Source organism: Schistocerca serialis, chromosome 11, assembly GCF_023864345.2.
Source record: "Schistocerca serialis cubense isolate TAMUIC-IGC-003099 chromosome 11, iqSchSeri2.2, whole genome shotgun sequence".
NCBI lineage: Eukaryota > Metazoa > Arthropoda > Insecta > Orthoptera > Acrididae > Schistocerca > Schistocerca serialis.
Genome location: NC_064648.1, coordinates 31,405,029 through 31,424,225, shown reverse-complemented (window position 1 = coordinate 31,424,225; position 19,197 = coordinate 31,405,029).

The following is a 19,197-nucleotide window of genomic DNA, read 5'->3' as shown; positions in this document are numbered from 1 at the left end:
ATTAGTAAGGGAAATTTAATCGAGGACAAATTAATGACCTGTTTTAAAAGGAAATACTTAAACGTCCAGACAAAAGAGGAAAGTTGTGAGAAAGATTGGATTCCATGAGGTTATTTCCTATTTTCAAAGGTGACGTAAATAAGGCACCACCTGTTAGTGTAAAACAGTCGGTAGATTTAACTTGTAAATTCCAGCACAGTGCTGTGCCAGCGATAAAATAACATCTCTTTGAAGTGAACAGATACCTAGGATTAAGCATGAACAGATTGATAACGCAGTGCAATTGTTCTAAAAAGGCCTGACGTTAACCTTAAGTAAAAGCGTGATGGAACAAAAAGGAAGTTTATTATATAACGCAAAGTAAGATGAGTCCAGACTATAAACAAGCTGAGCAAAAGAACATATGAGTAACATGGTTTATTATGCCAACTTCACGGTACTATTGAGCATTAACGATACTGCAAATTCACAAGCTAGCAGCACATAGAATAAGGATCTCGCCCAAGCTTCACAGGTAGCGACAGCAGCAAACAACAACACTCTAGTGAGAGGCTTATATATACAAATGATAATTAATACCCAAATGCGTAATGCATAAACTTGACTTAGTCTAAGAAATGAGCAAAGAGTAGTAAGCAAGCTGCAGCAAGATACACATTAGATATACATGCTTGAAGTGATAGATTTTATTTTAAGTGTGCCCTGCAATATTTATTGTTTTCTCTGTGATTATGTGATTATTGAATCCCTTTCCTAAGTGCAAATCCTTTAAGATCCTTGATCCTATCCACTCCTCAGGATCAACTTGTAAAGATGCACGTGCGCTTGGGAAGTGAGGCACTACATATAAAAACGAGTAGGTTCGCGACGCGCATATTGCTTTTGTAATGCGCAAGGTAAATTAAATTTTCGACCTGGTTGAGGAGTAATTTAAATTCTGTCGACGATCAGCGAGTAGGCCCGCTTTTCCCATTTTTTTTTTTTTTCGACTGTTTGTATTTCTACACGAAACTCAGAGGCGGAATTGCTATTTTCAAATCTGTCCTCGAACTTTCTTTAAAAAACAAGCACATACGAGAAAAACTTTTGACATAAATGAAGCTCCCCTCACAAGTCACTAAATAAGACAAGCACTAAAAAAAAAAAAAATGTATTGGGCCTACAAAATGAATAAGCAAGCGTGATAAAGATTACTATGAATGAAATTAATTTGCAAAGGAGATTGGAATGGATTTGGTCAAAGAAAAAGGACTTATAATAGCCTACCTGTGACCGTAGGCATAAATAAAAAAAAGACTAATTAAGAAACAATTGTTTTGATTCAAAGTGGTCAATTAGATTATTTCTCGATTTAAATGAACTCTTGTAAATATTAGTATGTAAATCAACTTGTAAACACCGTGTGATGTTATGACGCGAGAATTTCTGTTAATACACCGTTCACGCAGACGCTCACCACAGTGCAAGTGAAGTTTTAAAGTTCGACGATTGTCAGTGGCAGTATTCTACTGCACCATATGTGTGAACAATTTCGTTGATGTGTGCAGTGTGTAATAATCAGTGTCATTCCACACATGCAGTTGCAGCGGTAGCTACCACTTACCTGTGAATCCGTAACTGGATAGTGGACAGGAAGTGATGTGAGGCAGTTTCGGTGGCAGAAGCTCCCTCCAGCAATCTAAAAAGCACAAAGCCACGATCCGCCGAACAAAAGCGACGCACGGCACCTCAAGCGCGAAATCAACGCTCTGCAAGAAAGCTCCGGTCACGTGCGCGCGCACAGACTGAATTTCAAGATTGCTCGCAACAGTGGAGGCGGACGGCCACCATGTGACGAAATAATGTAAACGTTCAACCGCCAACACAGTTGCTGTGCGCTACATTCTGTAGCAAAAACATTCACACCCAGTACTGAAAACATTTTGTATGTATCATAAACCTTCCGAGAGACTCTAAAATAGAGAAGTTAACGTAATTATTATAATGACTGATTGTACACAGACACAAGTGACAAGGTCACCTCTGAACACTGTTGAAATGTAAACTTTAACGAGAGATCACGATACGAATGAAAATAAGCACACGAAAATACGTCAAAGGATCCCATCCTCCTATATCCCATCCCACATGTATATAAAATTAGTTTTGTAAGCTATTCTAATATAAGATATTTTATCTGTTTCATATGTGAAATAATTCGGAGAGCCACACTCGAGCCCTGAAAGTGAAAGATATGGACTTCCTTGTCGAAGCCATCACCAGTGGCCGCTCTACAATCCAAGTCTATCATAAATAGTGTATGTGCGACGAAAATAAATGTATAATTAAGTGCGACGACGGACAAGGCAATCAATCGACAAGACGATGACAATATAATGAATACTGTCAAAACAGAAAGTTGTGTACCAGTTGTGGTAGTCAAATTACTTTTGCAACGATGAAAAATGAAGTGTGACTCTATTTCCTTATAAATTTTGTAAATATGTGTACTTATAGCCTTAATTTTAAGAATCATCAAGATAGACTGAATCCATACAAACACTGATAGAAACACAGAACAAATTCACAATGATCCACCGTCAGTAATTACAAATTGAAACGTTAATTCTTTTATTATCGAATGAATATGAAATGAGACTTTTAATAACCTGTATGTTACATCCGAAAATAACAAATATTCCAATGGGCATGAGGATGAAAGCAATACCTTCGGTATTCCTACCCTCCTCATGGGAGGCAGTGTAATATTAGTAATTTTCGCCTCACAAACATTAATATACGCTCAATAGTAAACGCCTGATGGCCTAAAGTTATCGAACAATTGTAAAGTAAAAGAAATGAATCATCGCATAGCAGCGACAGAATCTATTATTCTTTATCTTTGCCGTTCTTGCGCGGTGCCAGTAAATCTCTATGTACATGTATCGATTAATGGTATAAAAAAGAATTCTGTTGTTTCAAGACAAATGAGGCTTTTGGCGCCTCACCTTTTACTGTTTGTATTCCATGAGAGGCGGACGCGGACTTGCTGCGTTCCACAAATGTATTTTATATATGATGTGAAAATATTGAGTGAATATGCTAATTGTTATTTTTTTTTAATCAGAAAAGATGTAGTTTCTTGTAACTGATATCGAACAGACAGCATCAAGAGGACATTTCGACTGTTATGTATAAAGTATTTAACCACAATGGTCATCTATTGTAATTTAATATGAAAAGGTACGTAGCATTAAAAAAAAAGTGTGTTAAAGATAAGTGTGCTTATTTTCGTAAATTAAACTTGATGATTCCATCTCCTGATTTAACTGAATGATAATTATTTTTGTGTTACTTCATCAGAAATTACGATCACGCTGATGGGCCGAACGCAGCATCAGGCAGAAGGAACATTATCGTTTTCCTATTATTTCTGAACCAACTTTTTCGTGTAGCGTTGCATTTCTTTTAAAGTCTATAAATCTTCTGGTCCCTTAGTGTTGATCCGGGTATGACTACATCGCGACTATAAAAATGCACAGAAATGATAATGTTTCTTCCGAGCGATCTCAAATATATACATATATATATATCAATATGCTGCTCTTATTCAGGTATTTAATGGTCAACGTATGTTATTATAATAGCGTAATAAATCCCTGATCCTGTTGCCAAGTGGCCCACCAAAATTATTTACTTTTTCGACATTAAAAAACAAAGTAACAGTTCTTTTTATTTTCGTCCCCCAAGAATAACGCTACAACATCCCTAATGCTTAGAATGCATTCTTCAGCTTGCCACTCTGGTCATCATTTTGCCATTTCTTCTTCCATCTCTAGGATTCACTTTTTACAACACTTTCAGAACTTAGGAGGTCACTGTTGTAGGTGCAACAGTCTACTGTGTATATCAGATGTTGACTTTAGTAACGAATTTCGGGACAAGTTGTTACAACTTAAGCCACTCGTTCTTATGTCCAGAAAAAAATTATGACAGTTCAGTGTGTAATTTCTCGATGTAAGGTATTTTTTCTGCATGAAAGGCATAAATTTACTTTACACGTGTTTCCGAGCGAAGAGATTAACCTTGAGTCCATTCTGTTCTGTGCTGAAATAGCCCAGATACAGCCATGTTGCTGGCCGCTGTGGCCGAGCGGTTCTAGGCGCTTCAATCCGGCACCGCGCGTCTGCTACGGTCGCAGGTTCGAATCCTGCCTCGGCATGGATGTGTGTGATGTCCTTAGGTTAGTTAGGTTTAAGTAGTTCTAAGTTCTAGGGGACTGATGACCTCAGGTGTTGAGTCCCATATTGCTAAGAGCCATTTCAAGCATTTGAGCAGCCATGTTGCACCTAAATTTTTTCTTGTATGGATAATTACCGCAGTGAGACTGCATTCAAAGGAAGATAATCAGCTCAAGCCGGTCCGTGGGTGATCTATTTTCAGCTACACGGAAATCTTTACGTATGTATAAATTTAGTAACGTTACGAAACTGTGCACCATGTGCTCTACTTTACAAGAGTTGAATCCTCATACAGTTTCATGAATCTTCCGGTGCCGTGTTTCATCGACTCCTTTACACCTGAAACTCCTTTCACTTCACTTCCAGTCATAATGAAGAATTAATAATATTAGTAACGCGTTTGGGGACAAGGAAAGTTCCATTGTATGTAGAACAAACCGAAATATTTCGAGGGCCGGAGGGGGTGGGGGTGGGGGTGGGGGATGTACATGCCCCCTTCTGCCCGCCGGTCCATCCGTTTCGTGCGCGCCTGCTTGTGACTTGTAGTTGTGACTGAAATGACAGACAGATACTGTGAGGGTGTTATTTTGAAAACTGCGACTTCTAGCTCGCCGTGGTTTACTACATATGACTGATTTCTTGCCCCACCCTACTGCACAGAGCGACGCCACACATTGTGGCATACAGCAGAAAGCTTGGGCTGAAGTGTCAGACTGCTGTGTGACGAGGGCCTCCCGTCGGGTAGACCGTTCGCCTGGTGCAAGTGTTTCGATTTGACGCCACTTCGGCGACTTGCGTGTCGATGGGAATGAAATGACGAAGACTAGGACAACACAACAGCCAGTCCCTGAGCGGAGAAAATCTCCGACCCAGCCGGGAATCAAACCCGGGCCCTTAGGATTGACATTGTGTCGTGCTGACCACTCAGCTACCACGGACGGACAAGTGTTAGATATTTTCCGATAACGGTTATCGCGGTTAGCGTTACTTTTCGGCACCTGCTATTTTATTTGATTGGAATGTTAAGTTCACTTTTCACGCTTGCAAGATCCAGTTTTTGTTTTGTTCAATCTTTCATCTTTCAGCATAGTTCTGGTGCCTTTTATTGTTGATGCAGAATATACGTACCAATTTTATTTAAGTTGGGAATACGTCAACAAGTGACTCTGTTCTTTAGATTACAAGGAAACAGTTACCAAAACAAGAAACAAGATTATATCCGGTAAACAGCGTGACACGATAGCTGGCGGCTTCACTAAAGGAACCATATACGAAACGCAGACACATTTCTTGAGGGCATTTTTGTTCTGTCGTTGCAACTACAAAAATGTATGATTTTTTTTTCACCAGGAGCGTTTCGCTTTATTGAGATAAAGCATGATCAGTGATCTGTAATCATTTTTACATAATGTACATTTAGAATTGCTTTTAGATCGAAAAACAGTTCGTTAAGAATAGGTTGATTTGTACTTACGGTTGAAACGTCCCCTTTTTAGAACAATTATACCTGACTGTGCTTAAAGTGACACACAATATTTTGTTAGCGCAACGCAATCTGACTTTCAAAATTCCCTACAAAAGAATGGCCCTGACTAACATTAAACTATACCTTTCACAAATCAATTACCTCACAAAAATCTTCGCTGCTCAAGCTACTGCAATACAGCGAGCGCCACTACTGCCAGCTAAATAAAAGATTTAAACTATGGAAGGCACTAACTACTGATAGGGATAGTTAGCAAATGAAAGATATTAATAGAGAACAAACAATGTATTTACCTTGATATCATCATATATAAATATAGCAGTTCATGACAAATTTCAAAACTCCGCCATCTCTCTCCCCACATCCACCACTGCTGGCGGCTCACCTCCAACTGCGCAACGCTACGCGCTATTAACATCCAGCTGCCCAACACTACAATGGCAGACAACAATGCAAACTAGCCACAGACTGCACACAGCACAGCCAGTGATTTTTCATATAGAGCGCTACGTGGCGTTACCAATAAGAAAACATAAACAGCCTACTTACATAGCCCCCATGCTCCCCACAAAAAATTTTACAAATTGGATTGGGCAGTGGCCAATACAGATTTGAAAAAAATTTTTTTAATTACAATAACAAAGAAATCAAATGCACACACTTATTGATACAATGTTGGTCAAAAGCTAAAAATTTCTCACAGTCCATAAAGACAGTCCAGATTGTTCATCACAGTAAAAACGCAGAGTTTTTCTCAAAGTCTGAGCAGTAAAAGAAAATGCACACAGAAGTAGTGGATTTCCATGCAGTCTTGAAGAAGTAGTGTTGTCCTTCCAACGGAAAGACAGTGCTGACTCTTGACATGCATACAGGTAATGGGCCACAACAGAGCAAACCCACAGCAGTCAGTCGAAATTTTGAAGAGTATTGGTAGGTAGGTCATCACAGAGTAGACCCACTGTAGTCCTAGTAGAAATTACGGTATTGATGTATCATCAAAGATGTAGACCCACTGTAGTCCTTGTAGAGATAGCCAACAGCCATCTGTTGTGACTGTGCAGGTGCACAATCACCATTGAAGAGTCTTGCGAATAATATAGCAAGTACATAAACCACCACTTGTCCACTCACAAAAAAATTTGTTTGACATGTCCTTAGAACCAGCAATGCTGTTATCCAGTCCCTTGCTGAATTATTAACACACGTGCAAACACTATCAGTCCCTACTTCTCACATATTGTCCATATACTATGACCAACGGAAATGTGTGCAGTGAAATGAATGCTTACAAGTTACTTAGTTTGATAAACTGGTGTCAATTACAATTTTATAAAATGAGAATACAATAGCAAAGGTACAGAATACATCATTAAAGAACATAACAATACAGATAACATTTGTAGTAATAGGGGCTTTACAAAAGAATAGAAATAGACATATACATCAATGTTACAGGAATTATGAGATAAGTAGATACATAAAATATCAGAATAACTTTTGGAACATCAACTTTACACATGAGCATTAAACAGAACAGAATTAATAATGTCTAACATCTTTACAAAGTAAATAACATATTATTAATGCCAATTATATTCGAGGATAACAGTATTCCTCATCATAGTGAATGTAGCTTAATATTAAAAGAAGAAAAAATTCTATGAAACTACACAGAGACAGGAAGAAAACAAATACACAAGGGTACACAAACATATAGTGGGATAACACCAATAGGAAAGGACAGGGTTCTTTTTCAGTGTAACATTTGGTACTGCAGTCCAACCCAAAACTTCATATATCTTTCCTCTTGTTTCATCCTTTGTTTCCACCAAAAAAATTCTATCTAAGCATGCTTTCTATATTTATATGTTCACACATTTCTTACCTCAACATTTATTTCCAAGAAAATCCTACCTAAACCTGTTTTCTGTACTTTTTTTCGTATAACTTCTCAATGCATTTCTTCCAATTCATCGCAACTCATTCTCTTAGAGGCTACCCCCTCTTAAGCTAACTTAAATCTACTGAGCTCAGATGCTAAACTAAGGGACGAGGCAATGCAGCAGCACAAAATAAGTAACACAAACAGCAATGACCAAAAAAATGGAAAATTGCAAAGCAAGCTACAGTAAATCTAAATTACCAAGCAATGCAACATTACAACTAATATGAGCCAATGTGCAGCAACAAGAAAAATAAATCAGTAGTAAACTGGCTTAGCGGAGTAACACAAAGTCAAATTCATTAGCACTATGCCTGGCAAACAGCAGTAACTTACCCGTATACCTAAACATGACATAGCTCAAGCAGAAAAAATATTACACTAAAAACAACAATGCAGATAAGGGAAATGTATATTCACATCTTAATGTCTATGTAATTAAAGTGGTGCACCACAAATTATTCTACAAAAGAAATTACCAAGTTCTTGAAAAGAAAATTGTGTGTGCAGTTACTGTTACTAGTCCCTTCTTATTGTTCTTTCCTTTCCAAGTGCTCCTTTTTTTTAAAGAATGTGGATTACAAAATTATCATTTAATAGATCTGTTGACAGAAAGTGTTCACATTAGCAAATGCTTTTAATTTTATTTTATGAAACCAATGCTGCAACACAGCTGGAAACCAGATATTAAACAAAATGAGCAATCTCTTAACTACAAAGACAATAGAGGTAAAATGTTTCTAATCATTTCATTAGGCATTTTAGTAAATATCATAAATTACGAGCTCCATAGTATGCTTTCAACAAGGAAATGTCAATAGCGAGGACAATGGCCTCCCCTTTCTTTTTTTTCTACCTGTGCCGCTGTGATGGCTTTTTTTCGGGCGGCTGTCGCCCAGGTGGGTGCCCGCGATGCATTACGTGCAGGTGATCACTTAACTTTCTTACGGAAATATTTACGACAGCAGTTTCCGCTACAGTGACAGTCTCACATAAAAATATTTCACAGGTCAAGAATTAGCGTTGCAAATCTGTAGAAAGAAAATCCTATAAATATAAGTTCCCAAATAAAATATTCGTCAGCATTGTGATACAGTCACGCATTTACGCACATTTCATAACTCTTAAAGTACGATTCTTGGTTTCCAACAACCTTTTCCACAAATCAGAGTCCCTAAACACTACTCATTATTCCTTACCTCATTATACATATACATATTCATCGACACTTCTTCAATATTTCATCATGAGAAATATGTAGCATAATAAACATTCCTCAACAACATAATACACATCGTCGTCGTAATAATAACATCATAACACCTCAGTCAAATCTCAAAAACGTCGTAGCTTTCTGCAATAATTTCAAAACCTAAAAAAAATTCTCTGCTCATTTCAATAGTGTCATCTACCTCAAACGTACTTTAAAAATCATGATCTCATACCAAATACATCATTCAAAGCTCTCATAGTATCACAATGATTCCGAAAAAATATGAACAGTTTACAAAGTACAGACAAAATACAGTTTCATAAGTGTGAAGTTACCCAACTGTGTATTGCGTAAACATGTGTCACTGATGTAGTAAAAAAATGTTTATCTCTCAGTTAAATGATCAGATAGCTGTGTAATTTGTGTGTTAGAGAAATATGGTACCGATGTGTAAAGTTGTATAAGCAAATACCATATTAGCTAGGGCTCCTTGTGCTTGCCAAACACATGGTACACAAAGTAAGCGTGTACCCCCCTGAGGATTAATGTAATTATACCCTCAGGTGTTACAGATTACAGCAATGGAATGAAATGTATCACGGAAAACTTTCTTTGTAATTCAAAAATCTTTAAAAATAAATGTTTTAAGTAAAAAATTAATCACTCAAATACGTGTACTGTAGCGCTAAATGTGCGTCTTGTTGCAACATAATCTGTGTGGAAGTGTCGTAGTTATCGTCCTCCGAAAGCTAAGTTCTGCAGAAGTCAATGTACTTACCTCATAATACACAAAAGTGAAATGCTTTGCGTATAAATGTCTTAGTTATTACGCTTATTGCCGTGATGAGGAAAGTACTGTGCTGTAACGTATTGTTGTGCTACGGAAAAGGCAGTCTCATTGTAGCTATACTACAAAAGTTACTACTAAAACCTGTTTTACTTTCCAGAATAAAACAGAAAACTGTGCAGATATAAAACAGAAACACTGCAAAAGCAACATTGTAAATTGTCACTCATTAGTAGCGTCGTGATAAAATCGTGTAGTTGTCACATAAACTAACCACTGTGCCATCTGGTATCTCACTGAAAGTACTTTAAATCCAGAATATATTTTCAAGTAAACCAAAATGTTGTTTTAAAATCTCATTAGCAGTACCAGTATATGTTCTAAGTATGTAAGCCTTATAGTCGTTCCATAATCGTGCAACTAACAAGCAAGAATGTACACACACAATAACACTGTGACGTCTGTTCACTACAACAATGCATTCGTCATTTCTGTTTAAATACGTTGTCTTGGTTCTTGACTGGATATTTAACTTCAAACATTGTTGCATGTTAACAGTTTCTTAAGTCTGACAAGCATACTAGTAATGTAAAGTGAAAAGTTTTATGGCAATGACAAAGTTAAAAAGCAGATTATCTTTCAATAAATGGTTTTACATGTGAAATGTATTGCAATCTTTTACCCTTTCTAGTGCGCAGCGTATCAACTTCAACGCAATTATCATGCGGTATACGTCGTTAAAGAATACTGGAATTTTTCTTAATGTTAGCGTCTATGTTATTTTTCTCTGAGCCAGCCGGCGCACGTGGGTGCCTGCGGCGCGAGTCATTGTCTGTCTCTTTGTTGGCGCGCGTTGTTATTAGGATTAGGAGACCTAACTTCTACAAATTCGCCTTGCCGAGAGGGCCCAGCTCTGTTAGAATCCCGCCAGTTCTGATGAAATTCACGTCTGTCGTTTTGTCGGTAGTTTCCATAGTTTCTTTCTTGTCGGTCACATGGTGGAGAATTTCTCCCTGAATCGTAACTGCGCGCTGGTCCGTGGCGTCTAAAGTTATTCTGTCTCCCTTGATAATATTTATTTTGGTTCCCATATTGTCTGTTTCTCTTATTGTCTCTGTGATAGTCATTACCACGGAGAGGTGATCTTTCCCTGTAGTTATTACTACTCTGCCAAAGGTTGTCATACGGGTGGTGTCTGTTTTGGTCACGATTTGTGTTGTGAGAATAGCCTTGTCGTGTCAAGTTATTACTTCTTTCATCGCGGAATTGCGATGGATGTGACCTGTAATTGTTGTGTTCCTGGTTTCGCGTTCCGCGATTGTCAGTGTCAATTTCTAATTCTTGTAAGAGTCCCTGAAATGCTTCAATGTCGTCTTTGCAACGTCCTGCCAAAATAATATGTCGTAAATTTTCAGGCAGTTTGATTAAGCAAATGCGGATGAGTTCTGAGGGGCTGTATGGGTTTGAAAGATACTGATTCTTATGCAACATGTCTTCAAAATATTTCATAAGACTGGAAAATTCAGATTGTTCGAAACGTTTCATCATTATGATGTTATGTTTTACTCGGTCTTGTGTGGCTTGAGACCAATATGCTGAGAGGAAGGCATGGTAAAACTCTCCTTCACTGTGGCAATCGTGAATTACCGATCGCATTATTACAGCTGGTTCATTCTCCAAATAGCCACACATAAATTCTAATCTGTGTTCTAACGACCAGTTGGGAGGAAAACAATGCGAGAATTGATGGAGCCATGCTTGTGGATGAATGTCGTTGCCAGAATTCTTAAGTGTTTTGAATTTACGTGTAGTAATGAACAGCTTATAGTCAAAATCATCATGTCGGCGAGTCGCATATCGGTCATTGTTAGGTCGTGTCGGCCGTTCCATCTCAAAATTCGGTGCACATTGCCAATTTCTTTCATAACTTCCGAAATGCCCTGTGTTATTATTTTGTGGCTGTTCCGTATTTCTGTGTCCCTCTTCCCGTATTGGGGCGCGAGTATCCTCTGAAATACGTAATTCTTGTATTAACTGTGTCAGCTGATCTTGTACTTCCCGGATTTCTCTTTGGTGTTGCGTATTAATCTGATTCTGATTTTGTTTGAATTTCCTAATTTGTTTGCACTCTTCTGTGTCATTCAGATTATCATCTACCTTCGTAGATAGATTAGTGACATGATCCGAAAGTTCGGCTACTTTCTCCAATAGTGTACTTATTTCCTCAGTGTGTTTTTCTGAACCAAGTTTCAGAGTGTCCATTTGTGTTGGAATCGTATCTACTGTGTCCTTTAAGTTTTCTTGAGTTTTTGCAAGTTGCGTAACCGAATCGGTAGATGCAACTGAGCCAATTTTAGCTTGCAAGGTGTTGTGATTTTCATGAACAATAGTTTGCAGTTCTTTTATGGCTGCTTCATGATTCTGTAATGCATTTTCATCACGCGAAAAAATAGGTTGGAAATGCTCACAAATTTGTGTTTTTACGTCATTACAGACTTTTTGACATTTCGATTCGATGTTATGTAACTCAGTAGTTAAATCTTCACGTGTTTGTTCAAGTGTGGTGTCTAACTTTTGAAGATTTTGTTCCATCGTGTCTAACTGTTGCTGTGTTTGTCTCTGGTGTTGTTCCATTGTGTCTAACTGTTGCCGTGTTTGTCTCCGGTGTTGCTCCATTGTGTCTAACTTCTTAAGATTTTGTTCCACTGTGTCTAACTTTTTAAGATTTTGTACCATTTGTCTCTGATTTTGTTCCATTTGTTGCAGTAATTGCAATAATAATGTATTAGTGTCTGGAATCTGTTTCTCTACGCTTTTCGGCAGTGCATTTGCACCGGCAACATTCACATTTTGACAAGCGGAATATGTGTCTTGACTTATTTGAGAAAACGGTGATGACCCAAAACCTGAATCTACAGTATTTGCGAAATTGTGTCCTGTCATTTCGGATTCCTGAGGCGAGCTGTTGCCGACCGATCGATCGATAATGCTTCCCTCTTCACTAATTGTTTCACTGTCCACGCCATTGTTTGCCGCCCGCTCCATTTCCCTATGCACAATTACCAAATTACTACTTTGAACATCAGTTAATTCATTACTCGGTGGCGCTAACACACTGCTATCATTTTCACTGTCATTTCTCAGTTTACTTTGGAGCCTAGTATTACGTTTTTCACACGCCATTATTGTCACAGTATTTCACACGACAACACAGAAAAACACAATTTGAAGATCAAAAATAAGAGAACACATTAACATAGTACTGAAAATAATATCTAGTTAATTGCAGCTGCGAAATACTTGGTGCAAATCTACATGCATGCCAAAACTGTTTTACTGTACAACAATGAAAGACTGCAACTACAAAGGAGATTTTCTCTACAATTACGCGCTAGCAATAAACAATATCTACACTAATTACACAAACTACAAGAAAAAAATCAGAAGATTCCAGTGAGGTATCCTCGGCTAAGGGTCGACATATGATACGTCCCCTTTGAACAATTATACCTGACTGTGCTTAAACTGACACACAATATTTTGTTAGCGCAACGCAATCTGACTTTCAAAATTCCCTACAAAAGAATGGCCCTGACTAACATTAAACTATACCTTTCACAAATCAATTACCTCACAAAAATCTTCGCTGCTCAAGCTACTGCAATACAGCGAGCGCCACTACTGCCAGCTAAATAAAAGATTCAAACTATGGAAGGCACTAACTACTGATAGGGATAGTTAGCAAATGAAAGATATTAATAGAGAACAAACAATGTATTTACCTTGATATCATCATATATAAATATAGCAGTTCATGACAAATTTCAAAACTCCGCCATCTCTCTCCCCACATCCACCACTGCTGGCGGCTCACCTCCAACTGCGCAACGCTACGCGCTGTTAACATCCAGCTGCCCAACACTACAATGGCAGACAACAATGCAAACTAGCCACAGACTGCACACAGCACAGCCAGTGATTTTTCATATAGAGCGCTACGTGGCGTTACCAATAAGAAAACATAAACAGCCTACTTACACGGTGATTTGTCGTCTGATTTCTCGCTTACATCGGGAAATGTCGTCTGCTAACATGTAGTTGTTTTTCTGCGTTAGACACTGACGATTTTGGTCTAATTTTTAGTTGTTCTGAAACACTATGCATTTCTTATGTTTCTCACAACACCCCTTTATGGACACCATTGTATTCTGTTTCTTTTTGTACCTCTAAGTATGTGCTGGGACTTGTGTTGCCAACATAATCTTTTCACTCCTTTGTCTTTGACCATCAACCTTTCGTTTTTTATTGGATTGTTGTATGTGTGTACTTCTATTTAGTTATATTTCCGAGTATTTCTATACTGTGCAAGAGTAGGGAAGGATGGAGGGATATTTCCTTTTTCTTTTCTTTTGGTGTAGTGGGGGGAGAGACATGATGAGTGGAAATTAGTAGCAGTGTGACGGAGTGTGAGTTAGAGGAGAAGGTGAGGAGCAAGAAATGAAATGAAACTGTGAGTTGGGGGGGCGGGGTAGGGGGGGTTGGGGGGAGTGTTGTGAGAGAGTGGGAAGGAGTGAAGGATGCAAAAGGCTCTTTCCCTTTTCATGTAATTTCTTCAATTATTTTATATAGAGTCTAGTTTCCAATATCTATTTTGTCATTGAGCTACACATACAATAAACTAATTAAAAAAAAAGGTTCTAGGTCAAAGGCAAAGTACTGGAAAGGTTATGTTGGCAACACAGACCACAACACATACTTAAAAGTACAAAAACAAACAGAACACATTGGTGTGCATAAAAGTGTGTTGTAAAAAACATAAGAAACGCATAGTGCTTCAGAACAACTAAAAATTAGACCAAAATTATCAGTGTTTAAGGCAGAAAAACAACGATGTAAGTGAGAAAAAAGCCGAAAAATCACCGTAAGTACAAATCAACATACTCTTAACGATCTGTTTTTCGATCTAAAAGCAAGTCAAAATGTAAATAACGTAATCTTAGACCACTGATGATGCTTTACCTCAATAAATCGAAACGCTCCTGGCGGAAAAAAAAATCACGAATTTTTGTAGTTGCAACGACAGAACAAAAATACCCTCAACACTATGGCCACGTAAATGAAGGAGACGCACATCGTGTGGACAGAAGTGTTTGCATCCTGATGGTGGATATTGGACTGCAAATCAGTGTACACCCTCGTTGTCTGATGGAGTTACAAAGTATGATGCACAGGCAAATCAGAAGGAGACAGATGGGGAAAAGCAACTAAACTCTTTCTTACATCAAAACTTTGCCGTTGTCTATGGAACCATGACTGTATTCAGGTATGCACTTCCCCATCCTAATCAAATCGACCACCATGAATTTGTTTGTCCAGGGCTCCAAAAATACGGAAATCGCACTGGGAGAGATCGAGGTTGTGTCAGGGATTCCCAGCGAAATCTTCCCAGCGCAGTCAAAACAACAGGCACGCCATCTTGCGGCAAAGACATTTTTATTTCACTGTGCGGTCCTACTGTTAACTGACTTTCTGCAGCACGGCCATACATATTGCTCCCAGAGATATGTGAATGCTTTGCAAGAACTGAAGTGCACCATCGAGTACAAACGGCCAGGAATGTTGACGGACGGGATCATTTTGTTGTAGGACGATGGCAGCCCACGTCTGATGTTGCTGAGCGCAGTGTCAATTATTTCATGGTGGAATAGTCGACGAGATGTAGGAAAAGATACTAATTCGTTAATTTTGTTAGGTGGTTCAACATTTTTCAATATAACAGTCTGAGTCAGCATAGTAGATTCATTTGGTATGGAGTTAATTACATCCTGGCAGGGTCGCCAAGTGTAACCTCCCAACAGAAAAATTCCGTAACCTCCCAACAGTAAAAAATATAATTATTTATTTCATTCACATTCAGTGTAACCTTCCAACAGTTTATTATTCCATAACCTAGGAATAATAAAAATGCCGGCCGAAGTGGCCGTGCGGTTAAAGGCGCTGCAGTCTGGAACCGCAAGACCGCTACGGTCGCAGGTTCGAATCCTGCCTCGGGCATGGATGTTTGTGATGTCCTTAGGTTAGTTAGGTTTAACTAGTTCTAAGTTCTAGGGGACTAATAACCTCAGCAGTTGAGTCCCATAGTGCTCAGAGCTATTTGAACCATTTGGATAATAAAAATGTGACTCACTTATAACCTTTCAATAATTGACTGTGAATTTAAACTGGTAAATTTTGGACGTCAGCAGGGCTGCGTCATGGCCCTGAAAGATCATTCTGAATAAATTGAAAATTCTTATCTCAATAAGGTCGCCAGATAACGCATATATATCTGCTCCTATAAGAAATTTTTCTGCCACAGCCGAGTGCAATGCTGGCCGATAGATTTGTCATGTATAAAAAGAAACAACTGATTTTTCTTTTCAATGCTCAGGATGACCAAGGTTGGAGAAAATTAGTAAATTCTTTAAATTGAGATAAATGATTGTCAAAAGTTAATTTTTTATAAGAAACATTATTATTATTAAGAGATTTTTTAAAACATTTACATGGGACTTGACGTAACAATAGTACATATGCGCGAGGCTGCTTTTACCTTATACTACATCGCTCAGGCATGGCCATCGCCCCCCCCCCCCCCCCACGACCGGCCCAGCCAACTCCACACACCAGACTGCTGGCTACCACTTACTGCTACTGCTACACAGTTCCTACTCCTGACAACACTGCTCTCTGGTCTGAGACACTCTTATAGCTTACATATCGCAGGCGGCGCGTGAGCAATACATCGAAATTACATCTGCTCGAGTGCGCTAGCAACAAATTCCTTAATCATGGACCTCTTACAAACTTTATCTCGCCTACTTGAGACGTGTAACTATCCACAATACAGTATGTGTATTTGACTGCCTCTTAGCATTCTTTGGAACCAGAATAAGTGATATTTGGCGGATTATATTTCTCATTGCTGCAAGTTTTCGCCCAAAAATAATGTCCCAAATGCGGATTCATTTGAACCTTCTTCTCGACAGCGTATTGATTCCGGGTGTGCATGTACAGACCACAGACTTGGCAGTGCAGCAGTAGCGACAACGCAGAAAAACTGCTCGAGTTTCGCGACTCGTTGGCTTGGACTGCGGGAATATCGCGTCTCAGTTACTACTCGCCGATGTACAACAGTGTGGAACACCTTTCGAAAATCTCGGGAGTCAGAATATTCCTGTTTAGCTGCGTCTGTTGTTCGCAAGAGCCCGTATCTCGTGGTCGTGTGGTAGCGTTCTCGCTTCCCACGCACAGGTTCCCGGGTTCGATTCCCGGCGGGGTCAGGGATTTTCTCTGCCTCGTGATGGCTGGGTGTTGTGTGCTGTCCTTAGGTTAGTTAGGTTTAAGTAGTTCTAAGTTCTAGGGGACTGATGCCCATAGATGTTAAGTCCCATAGTGCTCAGAGCCATTTGAACCCATTTTGTTCGCAAGGTGTCGGGCGTGATTAGAGCTAGCTGTGTCTCATACGAGAATTCTATCATCAGTGCGTAACACGCAATGTCTTTTACTTACATACTATTCATATGTACACTCAATTCTTAGCTATGGCATTCTTTTTCAGGGAACAAATGCACAAAATATGAACACAATTTTTTTTCAGACTCTAGAAAAGAGCCATAAGACTAACAACGAAAAATAGTAGTCGAGCTCATTGTAAAGATCTGTTCGAAACACTGGAGATTTTGACTGCACCGTCTGAATACATTTACCAGTCAGTTGTACACATCGAAAATAACATTGGTAATTAGTGCACAAACAGCTTTGTCCATGACCATGGAACAAGAGTTAGACTCAACTTACATTTCGCTACGGTCACAGGTTCGAATCCTGCCTCGAGCATGGATGTGTGTGATGTCCTTAGGCTAGTTAGGTTTAAGGAGCTCTAAGTTCTAGGGGACTGATGACCTCGGAAGTTAAGTCCCGTAGTGCTCAGAGCCATTTGAACCATTTGCACACCCTCTTTCTGAGCTCAACATCTCACACATTATAGAGGGGTGTTGATAGTTTTTCAGGGTAGCAAATGGGAAACATAAAACATATGGGGAACATAAAACGGCCCAGATATCACCAGTGTGTGTGTGTGTGTGTGTGTGTGTGTGTGTGTGTGTGTGTGTAGCTAGTGAAGTGTTCTGAGACAACGTGTGTGTAGTATGTGTAGTGACTGATAGTGAGATATGAGTGAACGGTGTGGGATTACATTATTTAATAACTTATTTGTAAAAAAAAGTATTGCGTACCAGGAGTAAATCTAATGACTACCTCTAACTCAAAAAAATGTTCAAATGTGTGTGAAATCTTATGGGACTTAACTGCTAAGGTCATCACTCCCTAAGCTTACATAATACTTAACCAAAATTATCCTAAGGACAAACACACACACCCATACCCGAGGGAGGACTCGAACCTCCACCGGGATCAGTTGCACAGTCCATGACTGCAGCGCCTAAGACCGCTCGGCTAATCCCGCGCGGCTGCCTCTAACTAGAAGTCTGTAAATGTTTGTGTATATCAATTAGTTTAGTTTAAATTAGTCTAAACTTATAAATACTAAATGTCCTATATCCTTGTTAGAAGATATGTACGGATGAATAAAGCTACTATGACTACTACTGCTACGAGTGGTTTTTCCTGAACGTTTGCGTTAAGACAAGCTCGTGTTCCTCTACGAATCTGATTTGATCCATTATAAATGGTTCTGAAAGCCAGCGACTGTGAAAACAATAGGTTCGTTTAGAAATAATTCTTCTGCTACCAGTCACGATTTTCCTTATTTTATTTTTCACACCACACCTTTTTTCTTGAAACGCGTCGTGTGAAAAATAAAATAAAGAAAATAGTGACTGGTAGCAGAAGAATTATTTCTAAACGAACCTATTACTTCTCTAGGAACTTCATAATCTTTCAGCGCAGAGTGCTGGTCTGCAATTTTGCACATTTCCTGTTTTACTCTTTTTAAGAGTAAAACAAAAGTAATTTCAGGCGTTCCTCAAGGTAGTGTTATAGGCCCTTTGCTGTTCCTTATCTATATAAACGATTTGGAAGACAATCTGAGCAGCTGTATTGGGTTATTTGCAGATGACGGTGTCCTTTATCGACTAATAAAGTCATCAGAAGATCCAAACAAACTGCAAAACGATTTAGAAAAAATATCTGAATGGTGCGAAAAGTGGCAGTTGACCCTAAATAACGAAAAGAGTGAGGTCATCCACATGAGTGCTAAAAGGAACTCGTTAAATTTCGGTTACACGATAAATCAGTCTAATCTAAAAGCCGTAAATTCAATTAAATATGTAGGTATTACAATTACGAACAACTTAAATTGGAAAGAACACATTGAAAATGTTGTGGGGAAGGCTAACCAAAGGCTGTGTTTTATTGGCAGGACACTTGGAAAATGTAACAGACCTACTAAGGAGACTGCCTACATTACGCTTGTCCGTCCTCTAGAATACTGCTGCGCGGTGTGGGATCCTTACCAGGTAGGACTGACGGAGTACGTCGAAAAAGTTC